This window comes from Propithecus coquereli, unplaced genomic scaffold, assembly GCF_000956105.1.
Source record: "Propithecus coquereli isolate 6110/MARCELLA unplaced genomic scaffold, Pcoq_1.0 Scaffold8, whole genome shotgun sequence".
Lineage (NCBI taxonomy): Eukaryota > Metazoa > Chordata > Mammalia > Primates > Indriidae > Propithecus > Propithecus coquereli.
In genome coordinates, this window is record NW_012154173.1 from 11,564,553 (window position 1) to 11,579,451 (window position 14,899).

The 14,899-nt window shown below is 37.4% G+C and overlaps 1 protein-coding gene across 7 annotated transcripts in view; it reads left to right on the forward strand.

Annotated features, from left to right (window-relative positions):
- Positions 1-14,899, forward strand: part of EYA1 (EYA transcriptional coactivator and phosphatase 1) — a 326,218-nt gene that overhangs the window by 210,974 nt on the left and 100,345 nt on the right. The gene's annotated exons all lie outside the window — the stretch shown is intronic.

Sequence of the window (14,899 nt, forward strand, 5' to 3'; positions counted from 1 at the left end):
TTCTGCTAATATCTTATTTTTACTATAAATCAATTTAACAAATCATATTTAGCCTCCAAATATGTGCCAAGCCATAGATGAATTAAATCCCTGATTACCACTTTTTGATTGAAGGGGGTTCTTTTTTTATAGTTTTTATCTTTTTATATCTTTTGTCTTATTCTTCATTATATTAATGTTTGTTTACTGTAGATAAATTAGAATGCACAAAGAAGCAAAAATAATTACAATCCTGTATCTCATTCATTTATTATTTTAATTTTGATATATATTGTTCTAGATATTCAGCATGGGACCATATTGTGTAATATAGTATTGCAACCTGCTATTTTCCATAACAGTTATACTGTAAACGTCTTTTCACATCAATAAGTTCTGTTCTACAGCATCATTTTAATGGCTGCATGGTATCCATAGGTATATCTTCTTTAATTCCTTATTATTGGACATCTAAAGCAATGCCATGCATATCATATCTACATCTTTAATTATTTCCTTTGGATAAGTTTAAGTGTAGGATTTCTAAGTAAACTGTTTATACTCTTTTAAGGATTTCTTATACATTTACACAAGGAAGTACTGTGTATTAGAGTGCACACATTGGATAATATTGTTTTCACACATTTTTTAAAAACTGAGAAAGTAATTTTTCTTCTTTTCAATGGTGATGTTCATCTTTGTCTTATTATATTAAAGATCTTAACGTTTTATAGTGTTTCATAAATATATTTTCAGTTTATCATTTGTAAGGTTTTTTTTTTTTTTCTGCTGTATAGCAAACTAGATTTTGTGGGACAAGATCCATTAATCTTTTTATATTTGATTTTGCCTTTGGTTCAAAAAGGCCTGAATTACAAAGTTTGATATATTTAGTGGTTACTCTTATATGGAATTTATTGCTAGAGGGATACTACTTATGTGCCTCATTCCAAAAGTTTAATCCACTTTGGAAAAGCAGTTTCTACACATGCTGAATATCAATTCAGTAAAGGGATAAAAAGAACAAAAAGTGATGGAAAGACTTCATTAATGAATGTAACAGTCCTAGGCTCTAGCAATGAAATGGATCATAAGGCGGACAAGCTGTGTTTTACTCATAGAGCTTTCATGCTTGTCAAGCAGAGAGACGGTAGACAAGCAACCAAATGAATTACACAATTGCAGGTTCCTCGGGGAGCTTTGAGGAAAATAAACAGAGCACCATAGTGGGTCCCATTGTCCACTAGGCATCCAGGTCTCCTTGAGGAGAAGCGTATCCTGAAGGTGAGAAGGAGGCAGATGAGGTCCCCTCCCTGGAGCAGAGCTGCAGGTGTGTGGCACCTGGGCCTGCGCCCACGTGTGGCCTCACAGTTATCAGTCTACCGTGAGCTAAGTGTAGCAATTGAGAGCATTTAGAAACTTTCACAGTCAGTCGATAGTAAATTTTATGTTTGTTAAATCTAGTAATTTTTTAAAAAGAAACTTAGACTCTTTTTTATTTCATTTTTAAAGAAATACTATTATATTTTGCTCAATTGTTAGTCTGTGAAGGATTAGGGAAAAAAAACTGGCCCTGAGCCTCAAATAGTTGGAGAAATATTGTAGTTGAGAGTTACTGTTACCTCTTGCTCTTCTCCCAGGTCGAGAGCTATGCAGCAGAAACACTGTGTAAAAGGACTAACCAGCTATCAGAGTATAGCATGGTGCTAGAATAAAGAATAGTGGAAATGAAGGAGCAAAGGAAATTAATTTGGAGAAAATCAAAAACTCTTTATTTCTGATAAGCAATTATAATATGTAACGCTAGATAAGGCGTTGCTTTTCTACCCATAGGTTTTGTTGTGTCTGGTCTTACTGGATCTCACATTAAAACTCTTTGCATGTTTTTGTACATCCCCTAGTTGAATGACCTTTCCAGTGGGATTTAAGAACCCATTTTCTGTGACTGAGATATTATCTTATACGGGTATTTCTATAATGGTATTTGACTCAATTTTAGATTATTGGATATACAGTTTGAGCATCCCTAATCCAAAAATCTGAAATCTGAAAAGCGCCAAAATTTCTGAAATTTTTTGAGTGCTGACATAATGATCAAAGGAAATGCTCACTGGGACATTCAGGATTTCGGATTTTTGGATTAGGGATACTCAACCAGAATATGATGCAAATATTCCAAAATTTGAAAAAAGTCCAAAATTCAAAACACTTCTGGTTTCTAGCATTTCAGATAAAGGATATTCACCCTATAATATTATTTTCACTTACCAAGCCAAATGATAATATGCTATTAACTGGAAACTTAACTTGCCAATATGATGATGGACAGTGATATATAACTTGCTATAGAATGTATATGACCAGATTTGGGTACACAATTAAATTCTGATTAATATATATTTCTTAAATATTAAATGCAGTATGAAAACTACCTCACCATTATTCAATTGTGTGCCTAGCTGTGGGAGTCCATTGACCTTTGAGTGTCTTTTCAATATTTTTTTTAGTATAGTAGTGCCTAAAATTATTTTCAACACTCTCTGAATTCTATTAATCCTTAATGAATAATGGTGATTTTTGTTTATATCAATTTCATTTTATAGCTATTAAAAATTCTTAGAATCCTGGATGAGATTATTTTAGTGATCTGGGGATATTTTTGCCTAGCTTTTTTCTAGGAACATCTTTTATATTTCTTGAAAATATAAGGTATGATGATTAGTTATTCAGAGATTTAGCCGAATTTCATAATAATAGAAGAAATATTCTAGTAGCCCATGTGACTCAAACTTAAATGTGTTGTATATGCTTCCTCTAGGTGTTATGCTGAGTAATTTAAAGAAAATTTATGATGATCACTTCTTTGGTTCTGTCCGACATAGAAGGACTAGACTAAAGATGCAGTGAAATCTTTCACCCTGGTTAACAGTACAGGTTCTGGGATCAGACTTTCCATCTGTGGTTCTGCCATTGTTGTCTTTGGGCCTTCCGCAGGCTACCTGACTTCTTCACATCTCTCTTTCCTCATCTGGAGTATGGGATGTTGTCTACTCCCACAATAGTATTGTGAGATTTAATTGAGATTATATGTGTAAATCACTCTGACCAACATGTGGTGTATAGTAAGAACTCAAATGGTGGTTTTCATTTTTACTGTTTACACTGCGGTGATGCTGTGGTTACTATTATTTTAATTATTATTATTATGGTCCAGCTTTCTGGAATAGTTCCAGATTACGAAGCATTACTTAAATGCTCCCTCTCTTTCATTTGCCAAGGGAAGAATATGAATATATATATGAAATCTAATTTAAAATTTAATATGAATAATATAATAAATACATATATTTTAAAAATATATATTTAAAATCTTTTACCATCAAAGAGAACTCCAAGAACCCAGTGACCAAATAAGCATAGCAAAAAAAGAGCCAAATGAAATTAATGTGCTGGCATGGGAAGAAAATTACTACCAACAAAGGTCAGGCTTTTTGTGCAATGATACCAAAAAAAAGAGCGGGAGAAACAAGAAAAAGCAGCCAAGAGCGTGAAGAAGGAAATCAGAAGAAAGAAAAAGCTGCATTGGCAGCCGTGGCGATGGGGTGTTGGAAGAGGGGAGCGGTGGGAAGCACAGAAGAGCCAGTGACAGAGAACCAAACTCAGCTCTGCAGTGGTTGGGAAAGAAAGAGGTATCAACCAAGTGCTGGGCCCAAGCGTCCCTGCAGTCACGTCTCTACTTTGAGTTCAAGGAATGGGTGGAAGAAGAGGAGACAACAGCCATTCAAACATCAAATTGTTTAGTTCAGAAGATTAGGGAAGACGATGGGAATGTGCCAAGCTATGCTTGTGTAGAGAAGGGAAACTCTAGTGTCCATCCAACAATATAAAGTAACAGCTGACATTTGTTGAGCACTCTTTATATGCCAGCGACTTATCTAGTTATTTCCCATGTGACATCTCATTTAATTTTCACAATAACCCTGAGCAATAACTTTAAAGGATAAGAACCTGAAAATGATGAAGAAAGTATAAAATTAGCAATTTATTTAGTTTGTATAATATCAGTGATTACTCAAGGATGGCTACTCAAAATCAAAACAGAATGAATGGTTTAGAACTGTCTGACCCTGTTGTATTATACATACACTTAAGTCATAATACCTACAGGAGTGGCTCTCAGAGAAAACTACAAAAAACCAAAATGTAGTTGCCTGTAGTGTTTAAATTTTCTGAAAAGTGGATGTGATCATTAAAACCAAGAGATTGCATTACACAACTAGTTATATAACTAGCCAAACACCAGCTCATGAAGCTCTAGAAACAATTTTTAGAAAACTCATTTCTGAGCAGTCTGTGCTTAAACACTTTCACGGCCCTTAAAGAGCAGATTTGGCAATTCATGGCCATTTTTTCACTGTTAAGCCTTGTAAACTGGGCCAGACTTACTTGGTGTCCTTGCTTGGTTCAGGTGATCCTTCTGGACCCTTCCGGCTCCAACGTCCAATGCTTCTGTCATGCCAGTCAGGCTTCTGTGAATTTGACACATGCCATTTTTTTAAGCCAAACAAGGATCAGATTTTCATTTTGCCTGCACTAATACTAAAATTCCATGGAATAAAACCTTGGTGATTGGGAAATCTGATTGCTTTCACCTTTGCTGCAAGATCACTGGAAAATTCTGTTTCTGCTTTAATTACTTCATTTGTACATCCAGTGGAAGATTAGAAACTTCAGTTCAACTGAGAAAGACAAAATGTTCTTATTCGTACACAGCTGTAGAGTTCACCCTGAGGAAGTGAGATCCTTGCTTCTTCATTTTTGCCATTTTCCTGTTCCCCAGTGTTAGCCTTAGTGTTTCTGGAAGGAGTGTCGGAATGGTCTGAGGAGGTTTTTCTTCACACACCATTGACAAACTTGATGCAAATCAGTTCGCTGAATGGGTGGGTGTGGGTGGACAGAGGGCGCCTGGAGATCCCGGGATCAGTTGTACAGAAAACGTGTTTTCAGTGCTGGTCACCAACCCAAGGGCATTAGCTGCAAGAGAGAAGCAGGGTGTTGTGTGTGAGTTGTGTGTGTGCACGTGCACGTGCCTGAAAGGTAAGAAAACCCTTTAGGAGAAGCTGCTTCAGCCCCTGATTTACTTACCACTTTCACAGAATATCTGCCCAGTGTATCATAAAACAACTTTTATTCTCATTTTATGTAAAAGAGACAACTAACTTGAAAGTCAAGCTTTTAGTTATTAGTATTTTTTTGTTTTTAAATGCAGCCGGTGCAGAGATGAAAAACCTATGGCCTTCTAAGTCCTTAAGTGCAGCCTTTGGACTGAATCCAAATTTTACAGAACAAATCCTTTTATTAAAAGGGGTACAGTAAAGAAAGATGAAGCTTTTCTTGCCTCCTTTTATGCTTAAAAAAGAACAATCTTGAAATCAGAAGACCGCAGTTTCCCCACTGCAGGCTGGTATCCCCATCCATTTAACTCTGCATACAATGTAGATGATAGTTCCACCTAACACAAGAGCAATAAACTATGTTCGTGTTGGTGGCACCAAATCACATGAAGAAAATGAAATTTTGTTTAGCAATCTGTTTGAGGTAAAGACCTGTATATTTCACTTGCAAAAAATTTTTACACGCACACAATTAAAATTTAGTTGTGTCACTTAACTGGTTAAGCCTCAGCTTTGAGGAAAACCAGCGTTCCAACATAGCTTAGTTCTGTCGCTTCTAGGTTGTTGAAGGTAGTGACCATCTTTATTCTTGTTTTTATCTTCAGTATTTAACATTATATCTAAAATATGTAACTGCTTGTTAGAAGTGGAGAGGTCTATGGTCACCATGAAAGTTAGAAATTAAGATTCATAAAGGTCTCTAGTTCTCTTCATTTGGTGACATGAATGTGGAATTTAGCATAGTAAAAATTTCAGTTAATTTATTATCATAATGTGTTTAAAGCAGTCTTCCCTTGCGTTCATGCTAGCAGAGCTGCTTGGAGGCTGCAGAATCATCATGGTGGTGGTATAGAATGCCTTTGAGTGTTTTATTGCCCCAAATAGCAATGACAGTATGGGACATTCCTGCCATTCTGCGCTGGGAAAGGTGTCAGAATTTGCCGTGACAGATGGGGGCCTACACAGATGCACATGTACTAAAGCCAGAGGGCCCTGGAAACTCCGCTTTGTTTATTTTCCTTTAGGCTTTATTGCTCTCACTTAGAGAAGAAAATAACACAAATTCTCACTCCGTTTTTGGATGTAATGTTTGTTCTGCTAAAGAGATTGGGGTTCAACCTAGTGAGGAGAAACAATGACTCAGGGTAGAGATTTGTTAAACTGTGGAAGGAACACAGCTCCCTCCCCATCATGCCTCCTATACCCATGGCTCATTATGAAGTGGGAACGGTCTAGTAACATCACCCTTGTTTCCTTTGATCTGCCTTTCTATAGCTTTTCAAAATGCGCCTGAACTATTTCAGATTATTAGTCATTTAGAACTGTAAAATTGCATAGCGAAATGCACTGTTACACTTTTAAAGGTTTTCATTATCTATAGAAATGGTATTTTCAAAAGGAATGACTCCAAAAGATATAGTTTTAGGAAAATATATATTAAGCTTTTTTTTTTAATAATCTGCTATGATAAAGCATTTGAGATTTGCACTTTCTGGCATAAAATGACGTACAGAGTTAGAATTGGAGAATAGCTATTGCAGCTTGCACTGATGTTCAGAATCTCCCCTTAATTGCTTTGCCACTCTCCTCATATTTATTTTTTAGTTCTTGGCTTTTTTTACATTCTAGAATTTTTTTTTTTTTTTTTTGCTTAAGCTGTTTTTTTAAAAGTAATATTTTTGTTTCAGTTCTTTTCATGTCTTGTGTCATTTCAAGTATTGAAAATTGGATAGAAATCTCTTGAAATCCAGGTAGAGCAATAATTAGTGACCAATACCAATTTTATTGTCTAAATGAGTTGTTTTTGGTTAAAATATACCAACAAAGGTAAGCCTAAAGGCTTTGCCAACATTATTACTTAAGTTAAAAATTCTCTTTGGAAGTAAAAACCATTCCTAAAATAAAAAGGACAACCTGGTCATTTAAAATCTAGCTTCTAAAGAAGGGGAAAACCCTGCCTTTAAATAGCCCATCTGGCCTGCGGAGGCTTTTCCCCAGGGATTTGGGCTAACTTCTGCCACATAGATCGAGCTTGATGATGGACATAGCCCATGGCAAAGAGGCCAGGGAAGGAAAGCAAATGGACTTCTGTGAAAATACACGAGGGACAAACAGCATCCTGCTTGCTGAGTAAGTGCTAGAAAATGCTCTAAAACATGGGAAGTACAGACAGGCCCCAGCAGGTTCCAGCATTCTTATGTTGGCTGAGATTCGGGTTTTTAATGTGAGTCCTTGTTCTCTGTGAAGTAGACCTTTGACCTACGTGTTACTCCTTTTTATTTTTTTTAATTTTTTAAAAGTTTTTTGAAGTTATAGCTGGGCAGTGTTACCCAGGTTAAATCACACACAAAACTTTGATTTAATATTTTAAGTCATGTTATAAATCAACATAGGCCGTGTTCTTCTTAACTGTGCAAAAGTAGTGGAGATTTATTAATAAAAGTTTTTGAGAGTTGGTTTGTTTTAAAACTGCAGTTGCTTAGCGCCTGTAGAACTGGGTGGCCTAGACAGGATCTTCTAGCAAGACTGTTTCTTGTTTGTTATGGTTGATGAGAAGGCCACACCCTTTCTCTGTAGGAACCCCTGACAGTGACAAGAAGAAAGCAAAATCTTTGCCATACACTGTCCCTGGGATGCTTTATATGATTTACTTTTAAATTTGCTAGCCTAAAAACAGGAGTTACAATGAAAAAGTCTTTGAGAAATGAGATAGTTTGATTCCAAATTTTTTATTAAATTTCTTAGGTGTCATTATCTCTCCCCTTTGCGTTTTTTTATTTTCGTGTAACCAAAAATTAATACTGCTTCTTATAATTTCCTGTCAACATTACTGGTTCAGAAAACCTAAAAAGTAGATTTGGCATGGTAGAATTGAAAACAATTACCTAGAGGTGGAGCTAATGTTCACTCCCTAACCAAGAGACGGTGCCCCAGGAAGTCAGCATCCTCTTTAATTCTTGGATGAAGATAAGGGACCTGCCTCAGCTACCTCATGTGGTGATGTTGGACATAACCTGTGACGTTGGATGTGGAAGTATTGAACTGTAACTGTACACTAAAACCAGAGGATGTTATTGCATTCTGAGTTTGAAGTTGTTCTTATGCAAGCAAGACTCTCGTTTTCATTAATATACCTGAGATAACACCAATATCTGAGCTAACAGAGTAAATGGCCTCTTAGGAGGCCTTTGTCTGTACCATAAGGTCAGTGTTCAGTTAGGATGCTGCTACTTGGAATAGTAAGGTTCTATTGGGATCCCTGTATGGTATGTGGATGTGAGGTCCTCATACCATCTCTGGGGTCCAGTGGTATTCATAGCTCAAATCAGTGAGATTTTACAAGCTGTTCAAAATCTGTGGTACTTAATTAAACTAAAATTTCTTTGACTTAAAGCTCTGCTGGACTTTTTTCCTGGAGGTTCAGAAATATTTTTACTCCTTTCAGAAGGGGCTTGTAGGTCCCGAATTTAAATCTAAAATTGTGATAACCCAGTTTTTAAAGATAACCATTTATACACCACCTAGTTTCAAAGAAATCAGCAAAGTGTGTTCTCCAGATAAAATCTGAGAAGTCACGTCAATTGTTATTTGATTTTTCCTTTCCCTACTCTTTTTTGTTATTGCTTAACAGATTAAAAAAAATTTGAGAGACTTTTTTCTCCCCTGAAATCTTTTGTGGGCCCTTAGTCACCCTTCCAAACTGCCCCCCCAGCGCACACCAAAAAAGGGGCATGGAAAGACTCCCTCCTATCCCTCCACCTGATTCGTTATAACAGACGTGTTTTCCCTGGACCCTTTGGTCACCTACCACATGGGATTGAAATTCTCAAGCAACATTTCTGGCTCCCTCTAGTCAGGCATGATTTACTCATCTCTGTATGAGGCAGACAGGATAAATTCAGCAAATGAATTTAAGGAGCTTATGGTCAGGATGAAAACAAGAATAGAGAGGACTTGTTTAGCATTGATCTAAGGAAGAGATGAATTCTAATACATGGTATCAGTTATTGGTGAGCTTGGGTTCCCAGAAGGTAAAATCAGTTCAAAGAGGAATAGTTGAGGAAAGCTTATTGGAAATGAGGCTTGGGCTCTGCTGGAAGGATGGGAAAATGGGGACAGGACGGATGGAGGGATGCATTGAGTCATGGGAACAAGACTAAGAGAAGTTTCCGGGTCAGGGGTGACCACATCCCGAATTAATATAGCGGGCCATGCAGGGGGAGCGTGGGCAACATGTTCTTCTCCCCAGGACGGCCATCCCGCCTCCACCCCAGCCCTCCTCTCCAGGCCCGGATAAACACGCGTGTCCTTGCGTTTACAGTGGCTCCCCAGCTCTCTCCCTCAGCGTCCTTAGAAGGAGAGTCAGAATCGTAAGACTTCATGCCTCCCAGTACACTAACAGCGGTATGTTGAACATTCAGATTCTCGGATTTTTCAGTTAAAGAATGCCATTTCTTTTTCTGAGCTGTTTTTCTTAAGCAAACGATCAAGAAATTACCATCACCCTCCAGCAGTCACCACCCCGTCCCTGCTTCCTTACAAACCTTCAACTCTCTAATCTTCTTCTGTGCATAGTTTATCCTCACCTGGCCCGGGAGCACACTTGTCCTTTCCTGTGGCCCATGCGCTTTCCTCTCCAATCTAACCAGGTGTCTTCCCGTCGTTCCCCGAGCAGCTCCCTATCAGAGCTTGTGGCAGGGAACACAAGCTGACGTTTCTCTGTGTCATCTTCACGAGTGTGTGGGAATTTTTTTAACTTTCCTGAAAGGCTAGCGCTGGACTCTCGCTCCCACTTCTGTTGGTCTCCATCAACAACCTCTAGGCTTGTACCTGTAAAGAGTACCAGTAGGTGCCATTGATGGAAATAACTTGAAAAGTGTTTTGTTTGTTTTGTGATGAGAGATATATAATCTGCCTACTCAGAGTATGGAAATTCTCAACTTTTAAAAGAGGGCAGTAGAAAGACAAATAATGTTGTGTCTTAGAGACATTCTGACAGGAAATATGTTTCAATGTTCTGTTCTAGAAATGAGTGGCTCCCTCCCATGTCAAAAACAAGCGGCCATGATTGCTCACGATAGCAAATTACTGAAATTAGATAAGATTTTCCTTTTAACTAATGAGTAAGAAGGTACCCCCACCCCCACCCTCTTGGAGTGTAATTTAATTCCAAGCTCTACCAAGAATTATTGAAGCTTCACTTGAACTAATCTCTGCCAAACTCCTTGATTGAGAAATACTGAGTTCTAAGTGGGAATTCTTTCTACTTTGGGGAGTTTTCATAATAAAATGTGAAGTGAAATGTAAACCATTTTGTCATGGGAAATGCTCTGTTTTATCTGTCTGGAGGTGACTTTTCATGTAAAGTCATTGGTGTTTAGAAAGGAAAATAAATACTTATTTTGAAAAAAGATTCTGAACATTAAGCCTAATTCTGTGACCTAAAATTACAAGTGAAGACTCTTATAAATCCAGCAGAAACTCAGCAGACTGATCTAATGGAAGAAGAAGGTGGGTTTTTTCCTGGTCACGTCTTGTCCTGTCTCCTCTCGAGCATCCAGGTGCACGGCCTGGTGTGCGACAGCCTGCTGCACAAACGTGCCTCTCTCACCAGGCCTGCATGGAGCAGGAAGTGGGTTTAGCAGCTTACACGCTGCAGCTTTCTTGGGAGAATGGCCACTGCTGTCGTGCCTTTGCTTTGTGGTGTTCTAAACATCGGTGAAATCCATGTCGTAGCCTTGGCACTGAAGTCTGCATCAGATTAGCTGTGAAACTGGGACCCTTTACTCCGTATGATCTTTAGCTCAGCTCAAGAACCAAAAATACCCCACACAGGCTCCAAGAAGCTTTAACTGTAAATGCTTGAAGAGTGTAATTACTTTTCTAATGTAACAAGAAAGCTTATACTGGTTATATATTTTTGTAGCAATTGCTTAAACACCTGCTGACTTGGTACTAAAATAACAGTGGTACTAAAAATCAGGCACTATAGGTGTTTGGTAAACACACAGACTTTTAGGTCACATCCCAGCTATCTGCCTCAACAAGACCGAGCTCCGTGTCTAGGAGGGCCCAGGTGTACACCTTTTTACAAGCATCTCCTCATGGTTCTGAGGCAGTTTGTCGGCCATATTTTGAAAATGGTGGTAAACAAAGGAAGTACTTTTAAGCGAAAAACCTTATTACTCTGAGAGGCAATATGCTGTAGACATTAAGAGCTTCAACTCTAGAGCCAGATGCCTGGGATTGAATCACAGCTCTGCCATACTTTCTTATAACTTCAGGCAGTTTCCTCATCGGTGAAATGAGATATAATGGTATCTACCTCATGGGGTGGTTGTGAGGAATGAGTGAGTTTTAACAGATAAAATGCTTTATTTGGACCTGGTTGAGGGTAAGCACCCAATAAGTTTTATTATTTTTCTTATTTCTGTTTTGCTTTGTGTGTGTGTATGTGTGTGTGTGTATGTATATATATATGAAAGTATATATAAAGCATATATTATTCTTAATCCTATATATATCCTTTATCTTATATAGCCTAAATCCTATATATATCCTATTTCCTGTATTTAATCATATGTATATATATATTTTTTAATCTTATATAACGATCTCTGGAAAAACATTAGTGAATTTCAGAACTTCCCATGAAACGATGTAGAACAGAGTAAGAGGAGCCAAGAGGGCATTGTGTAGTCCTTAAAAACAGACCTATGTTTGAGTTTCACTTTCATCTCATGGAAGCTGTATTGCCTTAACCTAACCCTCTGTTTTGTCATCTGCAAAATGGGAATATTAACATTCCTTATAGTATCAAGTCATTGTGGAGTATGGATAAAGCTCATAAAAGATGAATATACTTCCTAACATATAGTGAGTACTCAATGGGCGTTATCTATTTTTATTGTTACTGTATTTTGTACTTTGGGGATATTTGTATAAGTTGGGTATAGATACCCAATTATTTATATAAATGCCAAGGGTTTTTTTTTTGTTAGCCAGTTTTATAGGGGAAGGACTAGTTAGTATTTGTTAGTTAACTTGTTTATTAGTAATTAGCTTAAAATACTGATTAGTAAGTCATGGATACATGTGTATATATCACACATATATACATCACAGAGATTGATTGATTGATACGCACAAACACAGCATAGATAGAGGTAGGTAGGTAGGTAGGTAAATAGATTCAGTGACCTAGGCTTAGGGGGAAAGGGGAGAGGAAGATTCAGAGAGGCTCTTCTGAGGAAGGGGGTTTCTAGTCCATGCTGAATCATGAAGTTCCATAGAAGTTAGCCAGAGGAGTTTGAGATCAGCCTGGGTAACATAGCAAGACCCCATCTCTACAAAAAATTAAAAAAAAAGCCAGGCATGATGGTACCAGCCTGTAGTCCCAGCTACACAGGAAGCTGAAGCAGGAGGATCACATGAGCCCAAGATTTCAAGGTTACAGTGAACGCTTGAGCTATGATTTGGCTATTATGCTCCAGCCTGAGTGATAGAGTAGGACCCTATGCCTACCCCCACCTCAAAAAATAAAGAAGTTACCCAGGATTTGACAGATAGAAGTAGGAACTGTAGGGGTAGCCTTAGGAAGACAGCATGTAGGTTTACTAGTGTTAGGCTAGAATGTATATCTGGATGGGTTGGAGTTGGGGTTGCTGGGAAGAGAGAAGTCAAAAAGATAAAGTAGGCCAGATCAGCTAAGGCCTAATAAATAAGCCCTGGTAAGGAATTTGAATTTTCTTCTGATTGCACTAAAGGTTACTTTTTGAAGCAGGGGAAGGACAAGATCGATTATGCACATTAAAGAAGGATTCTGCTGACTTTGTGGAGAATGAACTGAATAGTACCAGAAGCTGGATAGGAAACCGGTGAAGGAGGCTGTTGCAGAAATCCACTGCTGGTGGCCTGGTCTCAGTTAGCAGCTCTGTTTGCCTAAGTCCTACACGAAGGCAGGTAGAGTGGCCCTGCAAACTTGATTCCAGTGGTTAAAAATTAATATTACCCGAGCTTGATTCTCTAGTATGTACACCTCTCCCTGAAGTAAGTTAGATCCTTTTGGAAGTTGCATTAAGTCTCCAAGGCCACTGGGGTGCCATTAAACTCCTGTTGCAGCGTACTAAACGGAATGGAATCTCAGCCTGCAGTCAGCCAGTAAATGAATATAACTTATGTTGAATTCCAGCTAATGTACAGTCTTAGAAGTAGCAGTAAGTCTAGGAAGTCACCGGGGTACCATTTGGAGTACTGAACTGTGATTTACTTGGTCATACCCCAGTGGCCTCTATGTGCCAATATAGCTTCCACCGTCTTTCCTACTTTGTTTCAGGGGATAAATTATGGAATGAAAACATCCATTTTTAAAATATATTTTCTGTATCTTTTCCATTTTCTTGGTTCATAGGGATTATTGAGGTCAGTATTTATTGCTCAAAAACGTGTCATTTAAATGAAAGTAACAAGTCGTAACCTAAAAATGTGTAGTTTAAATGCAAGTAACAGGTCATAACCCAAAGTAATTTTTCCTATCAAATGCATATAATAGCTAAAGCTAAAAATAAATTGATATCCACTCCCTTATACAAAAGAAATTTAAATTTTTATTTTACAGAGAAGTTTTAAATGCTCATTATTTATATTTGCTTTACATATAATGTCAGTATTCATTAATTGTTCACTGATATGCAAACGCATAAAAAGTAAGTCATATGCCCATAGGGTCTAATGTTTTAAAAAAAACTGATATCACTCTGATAAGTCCTGTGAGATATGAGACTGTGTCTTAGTCATCCTTTTATCCCCATATAATTATCACCATAAGCCTGGTATTTAACACAAGTTTAATTAGCATGTGATTGGCACGTGCAAATGGATATTAATATGGGAAGCTTGTCTAGTGAGGGCCCAAGGGTGGTGGTGGAGTATTAGTTGTGTGAGAGCTCTCTGCTTATCTGAGATAGGTGTTCTGAAAACTTAACAATTGATATTCTTGAAACATACAAATGAGGAAACCTCAAATATGAGCCTGTGTGATAACTAAATTTGAAACTATCTTAGGAAATATTTTTCCTTCTCAATAAAAATAATAAATCCTTGGATCAGGCTTTCAAAGTTCATAGATGCTTGATAAGTAAATAGGAAAAGAATTTTAGATACGCAAAAAGATTAAGTCATATTTATCTAACTTGTGAAAGTAAAAAGAAGGATATATAAATACAGTAAAGAATTTTAGAAGTGTTTGCTGGAATATAAACAATAACAGTGCCTAGCAGTTCTATGATATTGTAGAGTGTCCGTTTTGCTTTCCAAAACATTACCTCATCTGAGCTGTTAGGAACAGTAAGAAATATGGTTTTCACAGATAAGGAAATCCTGTCTTACAGTGGTTAGGTGACTTGTCCAAAGTCCAGACAGCTCATAAGTGATGAACTGAAAACTGTTTTCTGTCTCTTAAGCCAATACTTAAATGTTCAGTAGCAAGTAAATAATTGGCATATAGTAACTACCACATTTTACACCTGAAGCCTTCTGTGAATAATGAGGTCACATTGAAGATTTTCATCCTTGAACTGCCAACATATTTATTGCCTATACCACTCATTTTGCCTTAAAATTTTAATTTTGTTTTAGAAAATGACTTTTCTAATTACAGAAGCAGCATGGGTTCTGAGTAGAAAATTTAGAAATGTATATTGCCTTAATGAATATTACGTGATCAGAGTTCAAATCCTTCAGATAAC